Source organism: Dendrobium catenatum, unplaced genomic scaffold (genome assembly GCF_001605985.2).
Source record: "Dendrobium catenatum unplaced genomic scaffold, ASM160598v2 fragScaff_scaffold_188, whole genome shotgun sequence".
Classification (NCBI taxonomy): domain Eukaryota; kingdom Viridiplantae; phylum Streptophyta; class Magnoliopsida; order Asparagales; family Orchidaceae; genus Dendrobium; species Dendrobium catenatum.
The window spans coordinates 1-18,697 of record NW_021318650.1 but is presented as its reverse complement, the minus strand read 5'-3'; positions in this window follow the sequence as shown (position 1 = coordinate 18,697).

The following is an 18,697-nucleotide window of genomic DNA, read 5'->3' as shown; positions in this document are numbered from 1 at the left end:
GGGTCCTTCCCAAGTTGGTTCAAACTTTCCACCGAGCTAAGATAGGCCTCCGAAGAACCAAGACCGAGTTGCCTACTTGGAAGGTTCTAGGTCGCACTAACTTATTATGAGCTTGAATCATTCGGGATTTATACAATTCTAAATTTTGTTGAGCTTGAAGACGATGTCCTTCAAGACTTTCAAGCTCTTATAAACGGAGTTGTGCATTCTGTTGAGTTGTGATCTAGTTCTGAATTGTAATTCTGAGCAAAGGGATTTGAACTTCTAGAGGGAGTACGTCCTCGGATCCATACACTAGTACAAATGGTGTGGATTAGGTCGGGGTTCGATAAGTGGTCCGGTAGGCCCACAAAGCTTCCACCAACCTCTCATCCCACTGACATTTATTGTCATCGAGGGTCTTTTTGATGTTTTGAACCAAGGTTTTATTGAAGGCCTCAACCAATCCATTAGCCTGTGGATAATAGATTGTTGAGTATCTCCAATCAATGCCATGACGACTTGCAAAGTTATTGATCTTTGTAGACTTGAAAGCGGACCCATTATCAGACATGATTCTGCGTGGCACGCCGAATTGATATACGATATGGTCACGGAAGAATTTCATTATATGGTGTGATGTTACATTAATGGGACTTCTTCCGCCTACTTTGAAAAGTAATCAGTCGCTGCTAAAATGAAGCGATAACCCTTTGAAGAAGGAGGGTCAATTGGCCCGATGATATCCGTGCCCCAACTTTTGAAGGGCCACGAGGCTATCGTGGGATGCAACAAATTAGGCGGTTGATGTAAAACCACACAATGTACTTGGCACTGATGACAACACTTTGTAATTTCATGCAATCGTCAATCATCATAGGCCAGTAGTATCCAAGTCTTTTGATCTTCATTTTCATTTTAGGATCCATTTGATGAGCACCGCACAATCCGGCATGGACTTCGTTAGCAATCTTCAAGGCCTCACATTTGTTTAAACAATGGAGCCACATCTGATCAAACGACCATCGGTACAACGTATTGTTGACTAGTGCGTAAGATAGTGCATATTTCTTGATTTAATTCGCAAGTGATTTCTCGTGAGGGAGTTTACCTTCTTGAAGGTATTCAATTATTGGTTGTCTCCAATCTCCTTCTTCATCAACTGCTGAAGATGTAGAAAGGACCTGTAAAGTTTGTTTGTTGATGTACTCCATATTTATAGGAGACAGGACTTGACGACCCTGCACTTTTATAGCGATAAAGTCTTCTTCCGGACAGGCAAATTCCTTTGCAAGCTTTGCGAGGGCATCCACCGAAGAATTGCTCCCACGGGGAATCCTATACATAGTTATAATGGGAATTTGCTCGAGCAAGTGACTGGTGTACTGGTGGTATTTCAGGATTTTAGGATTCAGAACCTTATAGGTCCCTGCAATTTGGTTGATCACCAATTGAGAGTCACCAAAGATTTTAATCTCTTTAATCTCCATTAAAATTGAAAGTTCCAAGCCAGTTATCAGAGCTTCGTACCCAGCCTCATTGTTTGTATAAGGTTCTGATAAATGGTAGGAAAAGTACATCATTCCCTTATCCAGTGTTATGAAGACCAGACAAACTCTGGCTTTCCCGGGAATAGTAGATTAAGGTGTTTTTCCCCGTTGGGAGGATGCAGCACCATCAAAATACATTTCGCAGGTTTGAATAGTGGATTCCTCAAAACTCATGATTTGCTCATCAGGTAAATCATCATTTAGAGGGGATTCCGTCGATAACGGGTGTGCCGCAAGGAAGTCGGCGATGACCTGCCCTTTCACAGCACGTAAGGGAATGAAAGTGATTTCAAATTGAAGCAATATCATAGACCAATGAGCTAGACATCCTGACAATGTAGGCCTGGTCATAAGATATTGCAGGGGGTTAAAACTGAAAATTAAGTTGACTTGATGAGAAAGCATGTAATGCCTTAATTTTTGTGCTGCAAAAACTAAGGCAATATAGTGCTTCTCAATCGTTGGGTACCGAATTTCTGTTGGGAGAAGTCTCCGACTTAGGTAATAGAGAGCATTCTCTTTCCCCTCGTCATTGACTTGAACAAGGATGGCCACGAGAGACTCGTCAAGGGCCACAATGTAAAGGATTAAAGGTCTCCATGGAATGGGGGATACCAAGACTGGTGGATTTATCAGGTATTGTTTGATATTTTCAAAAGCAGATTGACATTTCTTGTCCCAAATGAATTTGGCATCCTTTTTAGTGAGGACCGAAAATGGCTGACATCTTTCGGAAAGATTACAAATGAATCTTCTTATATATGCCAGTCTGCCTTGAAGGGACCTTAGTTGAGTAAGGCTCTTGGGAGGCGTCATATTTAAGATAGCTTTGATTTTGGCAGGATTAATTTCAATTTCACGGTGCCTTACTATGAAGCCTTAGAAATTCCCTGACGTGACACTGAAGGCACACTTTAATGGATTCATCTTAAGGTCGTAGTGGCGCAACCGCTCGAAGACGATTCTTAAGTCATAAAGATGAGCCTCTTTAACTTTACTCTAGACAACTAAATCGTCGATGTAGCACTCAACTTGATTGTGGATTAAGTCATCAAAGATTCAAGTCATAGCCCGCTGGTAGGTTGCACAAGCATTTTTAAGGCCAAATGGCATCACATTATAACAAAAGATCCCTATAGGACTTCTGAATGCAGTATTTCTCTCATCTTCTTGGGCCATCTTGATTTGTTTATAACCAGATGAGCCATCCATAAAGGAGAAAACAACATGAAAAGAGGCGATGTCCACCATGAGTTCTGGAATTGGAAAAGGAAATTCATCCTTAGGACATGCCTTATTTAGGTCTCTATAGCCAACACAGACCCGAATTTGACCATTTTTCTTTCGAATAGGCACGACGCTGGCTACCCAAGAAGGATATTGTTCCTCCCGAATAAACTCGGTCTCAGTCAATTTCTTAACTTCAGAAATGACTTGTTGTTCGATCTCCAAACGCATGCATCGTGGAGCTTGTTTGACAGGAATTACATCATGCCAGATTCCCAGTTTATGGACTGCTATATCGGCGGACAAACCCAACATTTTGTCGTATGTTCAAGAGAAACAGTCCTTAAACTCAGATAGAAGTTGAATTAGATCCTTAAACTCATCCTCACTCAACAAAGAACTTATAAAAGTGGGGCGAGGGTCATCCTCTGTTCCAAGGTTGATTTCTTTGAGTTCATCAACTGTCGATTTAATTTCTTCTTCAAATTCAGGGGGTACATCCCGAATTTGAACTTCATCAAAATCATCAAAGGTTTCCAAACAAAGTCTATTAAGTGGATTAATGACTTCAGTAGGGACACTTTCAGATTCAGGATGGCTAATTATCATCAAGAAAGATTCATCATCGTCAAACGAACTAACGGTACCAAAACTGATACCACTTGTCCAATTTTTATTGAATTTTGAATTCCAAATATTTTGGTGGTATCTAGCTTGTCCCTTAGTCCATTGACTCGGAGCGAAACCTTTAGAGATAAGACCTTTAACACCGACAAGAAAGCATCTAAAAGGTAATTCCATTAATTCATTGAAATTTGCCTCTTCAAGGATTACATCATCTTCATTCCTTGAAGAGGAAGAGCTAGGGAAGAACCTCTGGACTTTCCTTAAATCTCCATCTAAGTTAGGGGAATCCTTAGTTACAAACCCTGAGACTCTATCAACAGATAGTGGGGTTAAGGATAAGGATTCAACAGCCCTATTAAGCTTTTCATATAGACTTAATTCAAGCTCATCACTTTGAAGTTTTGAACTGTTACCCTCCTGGTCGCTATCTGAATCTAAAATGAGATCAAACTTTGGAGAAGGATTGATTGTTCTGTAGTCAAAAGCAATTCTAGCTCCCCTCTTTCTTGATTCTTCATTAGAACTTGTGTCAAGTTTGATATACATTGGGGGATTTCTCTTTTCAACTGAAGGGCATCCTCGGTCACGTGCTCTTTAGTCCATCCTCCCACCTCTTTGAGGTAAGTTGATTGGAGGCCTAAAGATCACGCGCTCGACATCATCTTCACTACTTGAATTGTGTCTTTTTTTATTCTTGATTTTTTCTTTTCTCAACTTTTGAATTGCTTTTGAACTTTGACTTTCTGCTTTTTCCTCTTTAATGTTGATCTCTACCTTAGATTTGGTAGTGGACCCTTTGGGAATATAATATGCAGCATCCTTATAGATCCCGACCTCGTGAAACTCAATGCCATCTCGTTGGTACTTGATGCATTGATGTAGGGTGGAAGGAACCATTCTATACTCATGGATCAAGGGCCTACCTAGGAGCGCATTAAAGGACGTAGCCGAATCGATTATATGAAATTTTGCTTCAGTTTTTAACTCTCATATCTCTAGAAGAAGTGTGATTGAACCTAAAGCCTTCTCGCCCTTTTCGTTGAACCCACAAAGCACCAACCTATCAGTTGAGAGCTTGCTAGTATCAACTCTAAGGTATGCGAGAGTCTTTATGTTCATCATGTTGACCGATGCACCCGGATCAACAAGAACTCTTGATAGCTTGAAATTGCCCACATTTACGGTGATGTAAAGTGGTCGATTATAATCGGCAGTTCCTAGGATCGGAGAAGGTAACTATTGGAATTTCCTTGAAGTACAAAGCTTCTTCCTCAGAAGTTGAAGCAAGTTGAGCTAAGAAAATCTCTGGGTCGAGAAGTTCTTTAATTAGAGTCTCCCTCATCTCTTTTGAAAGGACAAGGTCATCATAAATGCTCAACTTACCAGGCAACTTCCTAAGGTGAGCTAAGACATTGTAATCGAAACTTGGAGCATTAACATTGGGACCCGGAGAGTTTGAAGGAGGGTTTAATTGTTGAGTAGGGACTTGAATCGGATCAGTGCAAACAACTTGTTTTCCCTTTTCCTGTGGGGGAAGCCTAGGGGGTAAAACTTTACCTACGTAGTTGTACTTGCACGATTTCATTGGAAGGACAATCTACGGGGAGGTCTACGCTCTCCTTAGGTGATTGATTATCATTTTCTGAATGGGAATCTAAATTTAAAAATTCTATCACAACGGGACTCCCTTGAAAGTTAAGTTCAGGGGTATCACCATCTGATAAGATATCAATTCATTTTCCCCTTGATGGGTCAAATCTGGAGAGTTGAGTTTTTGAACTTCTTGATTGATCTCAGCTGGTTCTGGGTTATTTTCAACATAAGAGTCATTTGAAATTACATTCTCAACATTAATCATCAAAACACTTGTAGAAGGATCTTTCTTTTTATTTAATTTTCGACCCCTTGCCTTTGATGGGGCAAAGTAAAAGTAAGATAACTTTAGTAGGGCCAGTGGTTTTGAACCACCATCCACCACTTGTACATATCTCTCATCAACAAATTTCCTCTCTACAGAAAGTTCACTCTTTTTATTTTTATTTAATACAGTAGTTCCTACCACCACTGGAGAGTAAATCATCCCAACATCCTCCTGCGATGCCTCTAGGTCAACCTCCCAGATCAGGCCCCTGGCTTTCGTCGGTAACTTTTGAGAAACACCAAAAGATTGGTTAATCGACTTTTTAAATGCTTGGGATAGTGCTATATCCCAATCATCTTCAAGGGATAAAGAAAGATTAGAGTTTTTAGCTGAAATGGATTTGACAGACCCATGATCTGGATCTACCATGTACTCCTTTGGAATTATTATGTTACCTTGATGGAAGTTCTTCTCGAGCTAGTCTTTAAAGACTATGCAGTCTTCGATTGTGTGGCCTAACATGCGATGGTAGGGGCAAAAGATTGGATCATCCTTTTTATTTTTCTCTTCTGGCTTCTTGGCTTTTAGCAATTGAAAATCTTGCTTCTTTTGAAGGCTCTTAAATATTTTCCTCACCGACTCCCTTTTAAATGGATATGGATGAGCCAATCTCTCTTTAAAAGTAATTTGGTGAGATTCTCTAGTAGGTTGAGAAGTTACCTGAAAGGGTTGAGATTTCTGAGTTTGTTGAACTATAGAATTACTCGATTGGATATAGATCGGCTTCTTCCCTTTGTCAACTACTGAAACCATTGTTGTTCTCTTTTAAAAGGACTTCAACAGTTTACTACCCTTCTTATCTTCAGTAGAATCCTTCAGAAATGACATTTTGGAAGCCTCTACTTGCAGATTACTAGCTTTATTTAGAAGTTTTTCAAAGGTTTTGATTATAAACCCCTTTAACAAAAAAATAATATGCCCGTGGATATTCTTTAGAAGAATCTCCACTGCATATTGCTCTTGTAGTTGGGGTTCACATTTCATCGAGAGGTTTTGCCACCTCAAGATGTAGTCGACCAAAGACTCGCCCGGTTTTTGCTTCTCGATGACGAGATCACCAACGGTTACACATTGTTGAGCTCCTGAGAATCTCTTCAAGAAGAGGCCCTCGAGCTCTGTGAAAGTTTTTACTGAACCATTTGGTAAATCTACGTACCACTCAAAAGCTATGCCGGACAAACTACTCACAAACTAATGAAAGAGTAGAGCATCCGACCCTACTATATTGCAATAGCTTGCTCGAAAATGGGCTAGATGCTGTCTTGGGTTTTCTAAGCCACTAAAAACTTTAAAAGAAGGTGGCACAAAGCCCTTGGGATAAGGAACCAAATCAAATTCCTCGAGGTAGGATCTACCCTTCGGAATAGATACAGTTCCTTGAGAATGAGCTAAGGCCTCCCTTACCTGGGTTACGATCATCTTGCGGATATCTTTATCTGCTGGAGATACTGGAGAAGTAACTTCTAGAAGTTTGGGATTTGAATCAGCCTTCCTGCTGTGCTCGCCCATTGTGTGTACTGTAGGCTGCAACTGGTCGGGTCTAGACTGCTATGACTGAAAAAGCCAACTCTGTATCTGTTCAACTCTTACCATCATCTCCTCAACTTTTCTTTCAAGATTTTTGATATATTCGTCCTTTTTCTTTAATCTGACAGAACTATCTGAATCTGAATCGACTACTGTTGATTCTTTCTCCTTACCAGAGCGCTGTTTAGAGGGCTCAGCATCCTTAGTTGATGCTCGAGTTTCAACCATATGAACATTTGCTACTGGATCTTTCTTTACTAACAAATCATCATCATCTAGATTGAATTCTTCAATAGCCTTCTTCTTAAGAATGTCTTTAATTTCTTGTACTACCTCCTCAATTGGTCTCCCATCTATTATTTCAGCATAGATTGGTAAGTATCCTTCATATTCTATCACTTGATCGAACTCTTTTACATCTAGTTTAGCGAAGATGCCATTAATCTTACTATCTTCTTCAGTGAGTTCTTCAGCAACCAATTGATCTAACATTTCTTCATCAGGATTTTAAATCATCTCCTCCCCTCTGACTGTCCCGGGGTCGGTAGTCGCAAGGGTGACATCCTCAGTAGGGTGAGGGATATCTATCTTAATTGGTGATGGAGGAGCTTGAACAGCGGGAACTCCAACATCAATCAAAATAGAATCCTCACATCCCTGATCTGGGAGTCGAGGGAGTTCAACTAGCGGCTGAATTTGAGGTTCTCTAATTTGAATGCCAATAGATCTGTTAAAATTCTTTCGCACATATGATTCATCTGGAGACATGGGCCTCTTGCCCTTGACATCAACTGGTTTCTGCTCCATAATGATTTCTTTAGATTTGGCGATCACTGGGGCCAGCTTGGACAGTTTTGAAGGTGGGGTCGGTGGTCTACCACTAAAAGGGCAACTCTGGCCGGACCCAGTTAACACTATCTCCTTTGTCTTTGCAGATGGGAGGCGAGGCACCCAATGATATCCATCTACAAGGACTGAAGTTGTAGGTTGCTTGACAAATTTCTTATTCTTCCTCACTGGCTGAGGAGTTAGATTCTTTGCTTCAGACTTTTCTTCCTTTAAAACTTCTTTCTCAAGTTTATGTGTGATAACCCCCATTAGATGTCTCATATATTGTTCTTTGGTCTTACCTGTCTGGGCAGCACAGGTGTGGATGATGTTTCTCAACATCTTAGTCCTCAAAGTGAGCTTCTCCTTTGGAGTTCTCTTAACTGAGTAGTCCACTGGGCTCGGCGGAGTGCTAGCTATCCTAGTAACTCTCTCCTCCCCCTCAGCAGCTGCAAGGGGGTGAAATGACTCCCTTTCAGGAGTATCCTCAGCGGCCACGAGTTCAACTTTAGTTAAGGTCTTCAGCTCGGCTATCTTCTTTGACTTAGTGATTTTCTTCCTCATTCTCCTAAGATAATTCTTTTTGGCATTCTTACTACCATAGAGGGTTTCAGAACTGGAAGATCCTTTCTCAAACAGTAACTTGCCCTCAGTGGAAATTTCTGGTTTCTTTTCTTCCTCAAAGGATCCTTTAGGCACGGAAGCAAGATCTAAAGCTGACCAGAGGCTAGGAGGGGCATCATTTCCGGCTCCTATAGCTAACTGAACTACAGGGACATCCTTCTCAACCTCAACAGCGAGGTCTACTAGAGTGTCTCCATTCATTACCAATATAAGAGACTTAAACCTATTCCAAACTGAATCGAATTCTTATAGATCAGTTCTTCAATCAGTAAGTCACGGTCCATTGAAAACAACAGTTTGCCAGCCATTGCAAGTGATTTGATTATCTGAGATTTGAGAGGATAATATTTGAATTAGAAACTTGAATTTGAATTTGAAAATAAGTTTATATTTTATCACATATATTAGGTTATAAGAGCTATAACCCGGTATAAAATGATAAAATATGGAGATTGATTTTGATTGAAAGAAAGCTTGAATTCTCGTTGTATATATGTAACTACAAGAAGATGTTGTAGAAAAATATATAACAACGATAGTCTGAATTTGATTTAAACAGATTTTAAGAAAAAGGATTCAAATTTCGATGGTTTGAAGAATTTTCTATTGATTTTGAAACCCGGATTGATTGAATTCTCCTTTGACATGACGGTCTGCCAGATCAAAGGAGGCTTGAAGAAGTTTGGCTCGACTCCCTTGCCCTGCTAATTAACTTCGGGGGTAAGATTTCAAGGACCAAATGGATTTTGAAAGGAAATTTGAATTCATGTTGCATGCGTTCAACTACAACAAAATATTGTAGAAGACACATGGCAACACTCATTAAACTCGATTTGGGTGACCCTCCTTCACTCTTGAAACACAAAATGTCAATTTTTTTTTCGACATAATAGTCCTAAAAAATAAAGGGAGAATCTGAAAATTCGGGTTTAAACCTTTTCACAGCATTGACTTACTTAGTGTGAAACATCAAAATCCAGATTGGATTGAAGGTTTGAATTTTGAGAGTGCTCAAATTTTAAAGATTTGAAATATTTCTATCTCGAGTGTTCTACCCTAACGATCGACTTGAGGTAGGATATTTGGAATTGAAGTTTTGTATGTGAAGTTGTATCGTATGTGTTAGAGTACATCAGAATGATGTAAGAAACACATAGGAATACAGACTAGAGAGTGGTTTCGAGAAAGGTTTTGAAAATTTGAAAATCCGGCAGCATCTCCCCTTATTTTTGGAACTCAATGTGTTCAATTTTCATTCAACAAAAGGTTCACAAACTGTTTAGGGAAGATTAGTATGAAAGCTTAACTCTTTCAACCTTTAAGAGTAATTAACGGGTGAAATGTTAAAGGAAAACTCTTTATGGAAAGGTTTGAAGGTGTGTTGTATGTGCTACCTACGATGATCATCGTAGGAAAACATATAACAATGACGATCGATTTGAAGTGATTTTTAGAGGTATATTTGAAAATTCAAAAATTCGGCAGCGTTTCCCCTTATTTTTGGGACTCAAGGTGTTGAATTTTCATTCAACAAAAGGTCTACAAGAATTTTGGGTGGAAATTGCTAAAAGATCCCCAACTCTTTCAGCCTTAAGGGTGATTGATGGGTGAAATTCTCGAAGGCAAACCTTTGCTGAAAGGATTCAAAGATGTGTTGTACATGATAACTACAACGATTGTCGTAGGAAAACATATAGCAACGAAGATTGATTTTTTTTTATTTTCGAAGAGATATCTGAAAATTCAAAATTCCGTCAGCATTTTCCCTTATTTTTGGGACTCAAGGTGTTGAATTTTCATTCAACAAAAGGTCCACAACAATCAGGGAAAATCTTGAGAAATTTAGTCTACTCTTTCATTTCAGTTAGTTGCCTAGAAATGAAATGTTGTAGTTTACCTTTATCAGCATGATTGAATTTTTATAACAAACCTTAAAAGCGAATTTTACACTTGATCGTATATATCGAATTGTAAAGATTACAACCCAATATATAACGATACAATGTAATGATCACTTAGACGTTGAAATGATTTGAATTATATTAAAAGATTGAAAACTTTGATTTTTTTTTTAAATTAAAGAGATTTTCTGTAAGTTATATAACTCAGCATGCTATTAATTAATCTAAACATGCGAGTTTCTAACATTTATAGAAAGGTTTGAGAAGGGTTAGGCTTGACTCTTTCACTCTACCAATCAAGTTGGAGGAAAAATATCCAAGCCCGACCTAGAGGGAGTTTTCCTACACTCACCTCTCATTTCACATGTCTTAATAGAGTTGGCCACACTCACCCAAGGAAGAAATGGGAGAGGGACCAACGAAGAGAAGGGTAGTTAAGACTATCGATTCAATAAAATTTATATCACTATTAAAGATGGAGAGTGAGATATTTCCCTAGTGGAGTTGCCATTTTTGTTTGATTGAAAAAAATATATTTTTGAAAAAGGATTAATTATATTTGGGAAATATTAATTTCTAGAATTTTGAAATTAAACACATCATTATAAACAATATATTACCTCGAGAGATGAATGTATCATTCTCTAATGGGTTCAAATTACAAAATTTTGAATTTATCCTGATTATCGTAGTCAAACTCAGGAAGAAATCCCATTTGACCCAGAGGATCAAAATGAAATTTAATCAAGTGTTTGATTATAATGATTAGGATAGGAGATCACTAAAGTCATAATCAAAGTAATGATAATAAGGCAATATATCTTCTCGAGAAAAGAGAATATTGCTTATTATCGATTATTTGATTATGACAATAACGATCGTCATTTTTTTTATTTCCTAAAGATAATTAATTAAAGGTTTTGAAAATTTTGATTTTGAAAATATGGTCTAGGTTGCTAAATCTCCTACGAGCGCAAGCCCTCATAGTTAATTACATCGTAGGAAATCAGAATTTCCTACGAATACTCTCGATTAAAATAGCGGTAGAAATTTGATTTAAGATTTTCAAAGATCGATATCAAAAAAGAAAAAGGGTAGGAATTTTCAAATGGGATTGGTTCAATGTTGAGCATTTATTTTTGGAGTCAAAGGAGGAGAAGTAAGATGTGCTTTGAGATTCTGAATTACTTCAGAAACACCTCAGTCTATCATAAGTGTTGGGCTTGAATTTGATTGAAAGAGATTTTTAGGTTAAACGGTCAATTTTATTAGAAAATTGGGATTAGATTCCTGGAGGTTGAGGTCTTATAGTCCGAACTTGCCTCGGAACCTAAGTCTAAATTGGGCACTTAAAAATGACCCGAACCTAGCTAATGCAGTGCAAATCTAGACTTACCCCGACCTGGATTGGGGAGCCAGCTAAACCACCTAAGCGCTTTTAAAAATATGTATCTAGTCTTTTATGAAAGAGTGGTTAAAGATGTTTATTATATTAAGTTTGAGGAGAGCGGGGCCGACATCTAGAGCAGATCCTAATTGGCCCCTTTTGGCATATGTTGGGTATTTAATGTCTAAATTAATACAATTAAGTATTAGACTCTTTTTAAATTTGTTACTAATGCGATGCATGCTAGTTGACTCGATTAAATGCATGAATCAATATGTAGCAGTTAAAAAATTTTTGGCTTAGAAAATAGATTTTTCCCTAGAGATTACACAACATCCCCTTGACAGATCGGCACCCTCATAGGCCAGGTGGTCTGCCAGAACCCGCAGGTGGGGAGGTGCCTAACAAGGTAGAGAAAGTTTAATATGATGCATGAAACTTACTTTTTAAGACCGTTTAGAGTTTCTATCTTATCTTAAAAATTTTAAATTTAATTTCAATAGAAAACTTTTGACAAATCCCTAAGAGCCAATAGTCGAATTCCAGGCTAAATTAAGTACGACATGCAAATAAAAAGACTAAAAAAGCAGATATTTCTAATGTATAACCAAATAAATCAAATAAATAAATTAATCAATTTCAATTCATAGGCAAGTGCCCTTAATATTACATCCCAGAATTTGCAGAAAAGTAAAGTGGCTGGGCACCACTGACAACAACCCGGATTTCTAATCGTAAGACTCAAGTGACTTTGAGATTTGGGATTCTTCTCGCTACCCACCTTTTAGTCTTCTCACAAGAATCTTGATTCGTCGGTTCTAGATATCCAAATAAAAAGAAACTCCCCTTTAAATGGGGTGTTATCTTTCCTCCTTGGATATTTGAAAGGTATCCTAACTTGACTTCCAAATGGAAGAAGACTCTCCCCTTTAGGGATGTCTTCTCCTATTTAGAATTCAAGTTGTATCTAAACATCCCAACTCAAAATCATTTAAAAAAAATTACAACCTTATCAAATCAAATTTACATTAATTGAAATAAAAAAATCTAGACTCGATCCTATAAGATTATACTAATAATCAGTAGTTGTATATACGATCCCAAGTAGTTATAATGGAAAATCTGAAATGCATAATTTTAGCCACACTTGGCCATGCTCTTTTAATTTAAAGGGGGTCTTAAGCGTCTTCTGAAGCACCTGTGCAAAGCATGATATATATATATATTGATTTTATTTCCCCCTTTAATTTCAATGCTCTGTATGAGCATGGCCACCTGCATAAGATTGAACAAGTATAATTCGTCTCTAACCTAGGGGTAAATCTAACGCACAATCAATCGCAGAATGCAGGAAGTAAGTAAGCAAACACGTCAATTCTATGCTAGCAAACTACATGTATTGAAAACTCGAAAACCTAGCACACAACGAAAAAGTAAACACCGGCCTAGTCTGAAACTAGAGTTGGTTGTCCTGGCAAACCATCTAAAGTGTGTGAGGTAGGCTATGAGGTTTTGATATGTCCTAAATAGGATTATTAGTTAAAGTGGTTCAATGTTTTGATCGGTTGAAAGGCTTAACAGAATTTTTAGTTAAATTTAAATATTAATGATTTGAATTTAATTTTAAAATCTTTTTAATTATTTGTTGGATACCAGCTTTGTTTCTCACCGAGGCCGTGAAGTTTATTTCACCTTCCTTGGGGCTAACTTAATAGCCTTGTAGGCCTGGGTTACCCAGTGGTACCTGGTATGATTAAATGACTTAACTTAATTAGTGTTTAAAATGAATTTTAATAAAAATTGGTTAATTGCTATTTTTAAAGTTTGATTAATTTAAGTTTTCCATTAATCGGTTCGTGGCGTTGTGCCACCAGGCTCGAGGAATAAAGCCTCAGGACACGTAGCCTCGCAGCCCGGAGTAGTCCAACCGATAAACCATATTAATGTGGTTGAATTAGAGATTTTAAATGGTTAATCAATTAATGATTAATTTATTTTAAGGTTTAACAGCCCTTATAATCCATTCGTGGCGTTGTGCCACCAGGCTCAAGGAACAAGCCTCCTTAGGACACATAGTCCCGTAGTCCGGAGTAGTCCAGCTAATAAACTTCATCTTTAGGATGGTTGTTGTGTTTTAAAAAATTTGTTGAGTGTTTTAAATATTAACTAAATATTTTCTGGAGTTTGAAATCAAATATTGAATTTTGGAATTTTTTGGATTATTTTAATCATTTAATTAAAGGGGGCAAAAATTAACTTTTTAATTAAGGTTAAATTCATGAAAATTAATATTTTATTAAAATACTGGACCTTAATATGATCAGTTAGACTATAAGTATGCTGAAATTGGATTTTTCTGGATTTTATTATGAAGGTTTGAAGTTTTGATCTGATTTTAACTTAGGTTTGACCGAATTGTTGACCTTTCAGATTTGATAATTTTCTGAAATTTTAAATTTTTTAATAAACATTAGATATTATTGTGAGTTGAATGCAATTGAGTTTGATTGATTTGGATTTTTCTTGAATTATTTATGAATTTTCAAAATTTGAGTATTTAATGAATTATTGAAATTCCTTAATTAGAGGGCCTTTTTGTAATTTTATTCCAAATGAACTCCCAACTCCTTGAAATCAACTCCAAAGGTCAGGAATGACCTAAGAAGAGATTCCCAAGTGTTTGGGAACTTATTGGAATTTATTATTATTAATTAATTAAATTAATTAAATATTGAATTTTACATATAATTAAATTAAACTTTAATTTGCTGTCAAATCAATTTGGTTTTATTTTTTAATTTATTAAGGATTTGATTTTGGTCAGTTAGAGGCATTATGCATATTTTTTGGGTTTAAATTTGATTTATTAGAATTTTTAGAAGGTTTAATGCTTAATTAAGGGTTTAAACTTAGGAAATTTGATTAAGGGTCTTAATGATCTCTAAAACCAGTGAAAATCACTAAGTTTAAGTGGTTAGATTTCATATAAAATAAATATTTTTAATAATCCTAAAATTGTTTAAATTAATTTCCAAAAGAAATTTGTAATTAAAAATGATTTAAAAAGAATAAATTAACTCATTTTTAATAACAGGCGGCGCCGACACTACGTGGCGGCCTCTAGTTCATCCAACCAAAATGCAGAGGCGACAACGCTACATGGCTCGATCTGGTTCGCGGAACCAAACCGCGGCTGCGGCGATCAGCCTCGCGTCACCCGCCAATCGCTCGACGAGGTTTACTTAACCACATAAGCGATGAGCGGCGTTCGTCCGATCACCTGGGTTCCATCTGACGGTGGAAATCAGATCCCGCCATCTGATCTCGTTTAAGAAAGGTCATACGTTGAGGGGTAAATCCCGCAGTTCTGGATCAATGGCCCAGATGCGGTCGGACTAACAACTAAGCACTAAATCAAATACACGGGCGGGAAATATCACTGAATGGCTAGATCTAGACCGTTGATCGAGCGATCAATGGTCCAGAAAACGTACATTCATAGGAGACTACGAGTGACGCCCTAGGATTTGATTTTTCGCTCGTTCAACCGATACAGTTGATAAAACTTAACGAAATTTTAAACTTAGATTACTTAAATGAATAGAAATCATGGGGAATTTATTCTACGATGAATAATGCACTAAATAAAATGCTAAATTAACCTACGTGTCCTAGGCTAGGTTTAGGATTTTACCACAATTTAATGGACTATTTACACCGCTTTTGAATTCTCTGAGCTTGTAGACTGTCCACGATTAAGTTCCTAGTTGAATCCACGCTCCGACACGCCACGAATTGCCTGGTACAAGCCTTGGACGGATTGGGAATTGGGCTTGCTGGAAGATCATCGGAAATGCCTTTGAATGCCGGAGTTTGAGTGGAGAAGTAAGTGGGGGACTCAAGAGAACTCAAAGGAATAGAGAGTTCGACTGGAGGAGCTCTAGATGGGTGAGCGAGTGTTAGGGTTCGAATGAGGGTTCAAAATAGGGTATTGCCCTATTCAAACTCCTTCAGATCAAATGGTTGGCTGAGATGAACTGGGAGAGCCCCTAGATGAGTGACATCTGTCCAGGGAGTAGGTGGGAGCAGAGGGGATCAAGGACATAAGGACGTTCTATATGTAAAGTGGGTTTTGTCCTCATGTAAGTAAGTGGGGATGATAGGAGCCACTTGATTATGATCCAAAGGCTGGGAAGAGTCATAAGAAGGTTCTAGAACCCATTTGAGCTGCTGTAGTAGTTGGGTTTAAAGTTAGATTGGCTTAAAGGGTTCATTTAACCAGCTGAAAGCTACACCATGACTTGTTGACTATGTTGACTAGTCAATGGACCATCTTGACTGCTGAGGTGGACTAGAGAAAGTTTTTGAAAGCTGCTAGAATGAGCCTTAACAGCTTAATTGAGGATATATGGTTATTTGGCTAAGGCTTAAGGAATTTGACCAAAATTAGAGCATTGACTTGGTCAACTTAAATTTGATTTGATTGGCCAAAGTTTAAGGCGTGGTTAGGCCATATTAGGAGTTAATTTTGGAGCTTGAAATGGATTCAATGGATTAAATAGGTTAAAATAACCCATTAAAGCCTTAAGGGATACTTAGGTCCGCCTAGGTTGACTGGGTCAACCAGGTTGACCCAAGGGATGAGTCTGGGTTAGACAGGTTTGAAACAATATTTGGAGTATGGTGGATATGTTTTCAAGGTTCAAACAGGTCATTTGGATCAAATGAACTTATTTGGGCCTTTAATGGGTCATTGAGTCAATCCTAGTTGACTTGGTTAACCAGGTGGGTCCAGGGTCTGGAAATGGGTTCAATTAATTTGAAATGACATTTGAAGATCAATAGAAGTGATTCCAAGGCTTAGATAGGTCATTTCAATCAAATCACATATTTGGACCATTGATGGGCCTCTTAGGTCAACCATGTTGACTTGGTCAACCAGGTTGACCCAGAGTCTAGGAATGGGTCCAACAGGTTTGGTTTGACATTTGAAATTTGCTTGAAGTGGTTCCAAGGTCTAGAAAGTCAATTTGGTCAAAAATACCTATTTTGGCCTTTAAGGGTCTATTTGGTCAACCTAGGTTGACTTGGTCAACCAGGTTGACCCAGGGACTGGGCTTGGGTCCAACAAGTTTGATTCGATATTTAAAAGTTGTTGGAAGTGGTTGCATTTAATTTGGAGCTCATTTGATCCAAAACGACTATTCACACCCCTAAGGGGTATTTTGGTCATTCTGACCTCAGATCCACTAGGGGCTGAAATGAGTCCAAAAAAATGCAGTTTATTGATCAACATATCAGGATTAATGGTTTGGAAGTGATTGGAAGCTTTAGAGAAAGCTTCAGGGTCAAAATCCATTGGATGAAAGGTCTAGTGGCATAGGCCGTAAAAATTAGAAGGTTTTACAGCCTTTAAATTTTAATTTAGTTTCTGAGGTTAGAGACCTCAGAATGGGTTAAAATTTGGAGGGTAGCCTCCAGAGACAAGTATTGTCACTTTGCAAGTGATAGACTCTGAATTAGATGTCTTTTGACAAGGTTTTGAAGTGTTTGAAAAGTCTCTAGAAAAGGCCTTTAGGACAAGGCTTCTGGACTTAGGATTTGAGTCCGGATTTTGAGTTTGATCTGGATTTTAAATTTGAATGATTAATATTGAAATATCCAAATCAATTATAATCATTTGGGTGATCATAAATGATTACATAGGGTTAGAGTTAACTCAAAGGTAGAATCAATGTCTGAACTGGAGTTTGGATTTTGAACTAGACTGGAGTCTGGATTTTAATTGAGACTTGAATTGAATTCAGATTTGGATTGACTTGAAGTCAGGATTGATTTGAAGTTTGAATTGATATGAGATCTAAATTAATCTCAAGGTCTAGATTGATCTAAGGTCTTGGTAATTCCTAAGGCCTGAGAAGATCATAGGGTCTGGATCTAGGAGAGTCTTAGGGTCTAGGATAGATCCTAAGATCTGAAGTCTAGAAAAGTCTTAGGATCTAGAGTAGCTCCTAAGGTTTGGAGTTTAGAAGAATCTTAGGACCTAAATGGATCCTAAGGCCTAGATTGTTATGGAGGAATCCTAGGGTCTGTATTCTAGGAGGATCATAGAGTCTAGATTTGTCTAAAAATTGAATTGATATAAGGTCAGGATTGGTCCAAGTGACCTCATACAAAAATGAGGTCAACACCTATAAAATCAAAATCAGAATATCCAATAATCTCAAAAGAAGTGTTGTGTCTAGACTATCAAATTCTTAAGTTTTGTATCCCTAAAAGATATATAAGAATTCTCTTAACTACAGTCAGGTGGGATTCTTTAGGATCAACTTGAAATCTAACACAGAGACAAACACTAAATACTTATCAGGTCAGCAAGCAGTCAGGTAAAGCAGTGATCTAATCATTCCTCTATACTTCTTTTGATCAAAAGATTTTCCATTTGGGTCTTTGTCCAATTAAACACTGGATGTCATGAGAGTATTTATTAGTTTGACTTTATCTATTTCATATTTCTTCAAGATGTCTTTAATGTACTTTGATTGATTTAGAAATGTTCCGTCATCCAATTGTCTTATGCTAAACCCCAAAAAGTAGGACAACTCTTCCATCATACTCATCTCAAATTCCTTACTCATTATTTTAGAAAAATCATCACATAGCTTTTTATTAGAAAATCTAAAAAGTATATCATCAACATAGATCTGAATAATTAGTAACTCATCACATAGCTTTTTATCAGAAGATCCAAAAAGTATTTTGGAAGTGAATACTCAGCAAGTATGGCTCTAGAGGCTTCAACTAAGGTCATGTTCTTTCTTTCAGCTATATTGTTCTACTGAGGGGTCCTAGGAGCTGAAAAGTTGTGACTAATTCCTTTATACTCACAAAAGTCGCCAAATATCTCATTTTCAAACTCTCGACCATGGTCACTATAATTGGTCAAGATCTCACAACCTACCTTTTTTTGAACTTAAGTGGAGAAGGATCTAAACTCATCAAAAGATTCACTCTTATGTGATAAAAATTTAATCCAAGTGAACCTTGAGTAGTCATCAAAAATCACAAATCCATAAACTTTTTCCCCTAAGCTGACAATGCTAATGGGTCCAAACAAATCTATGTG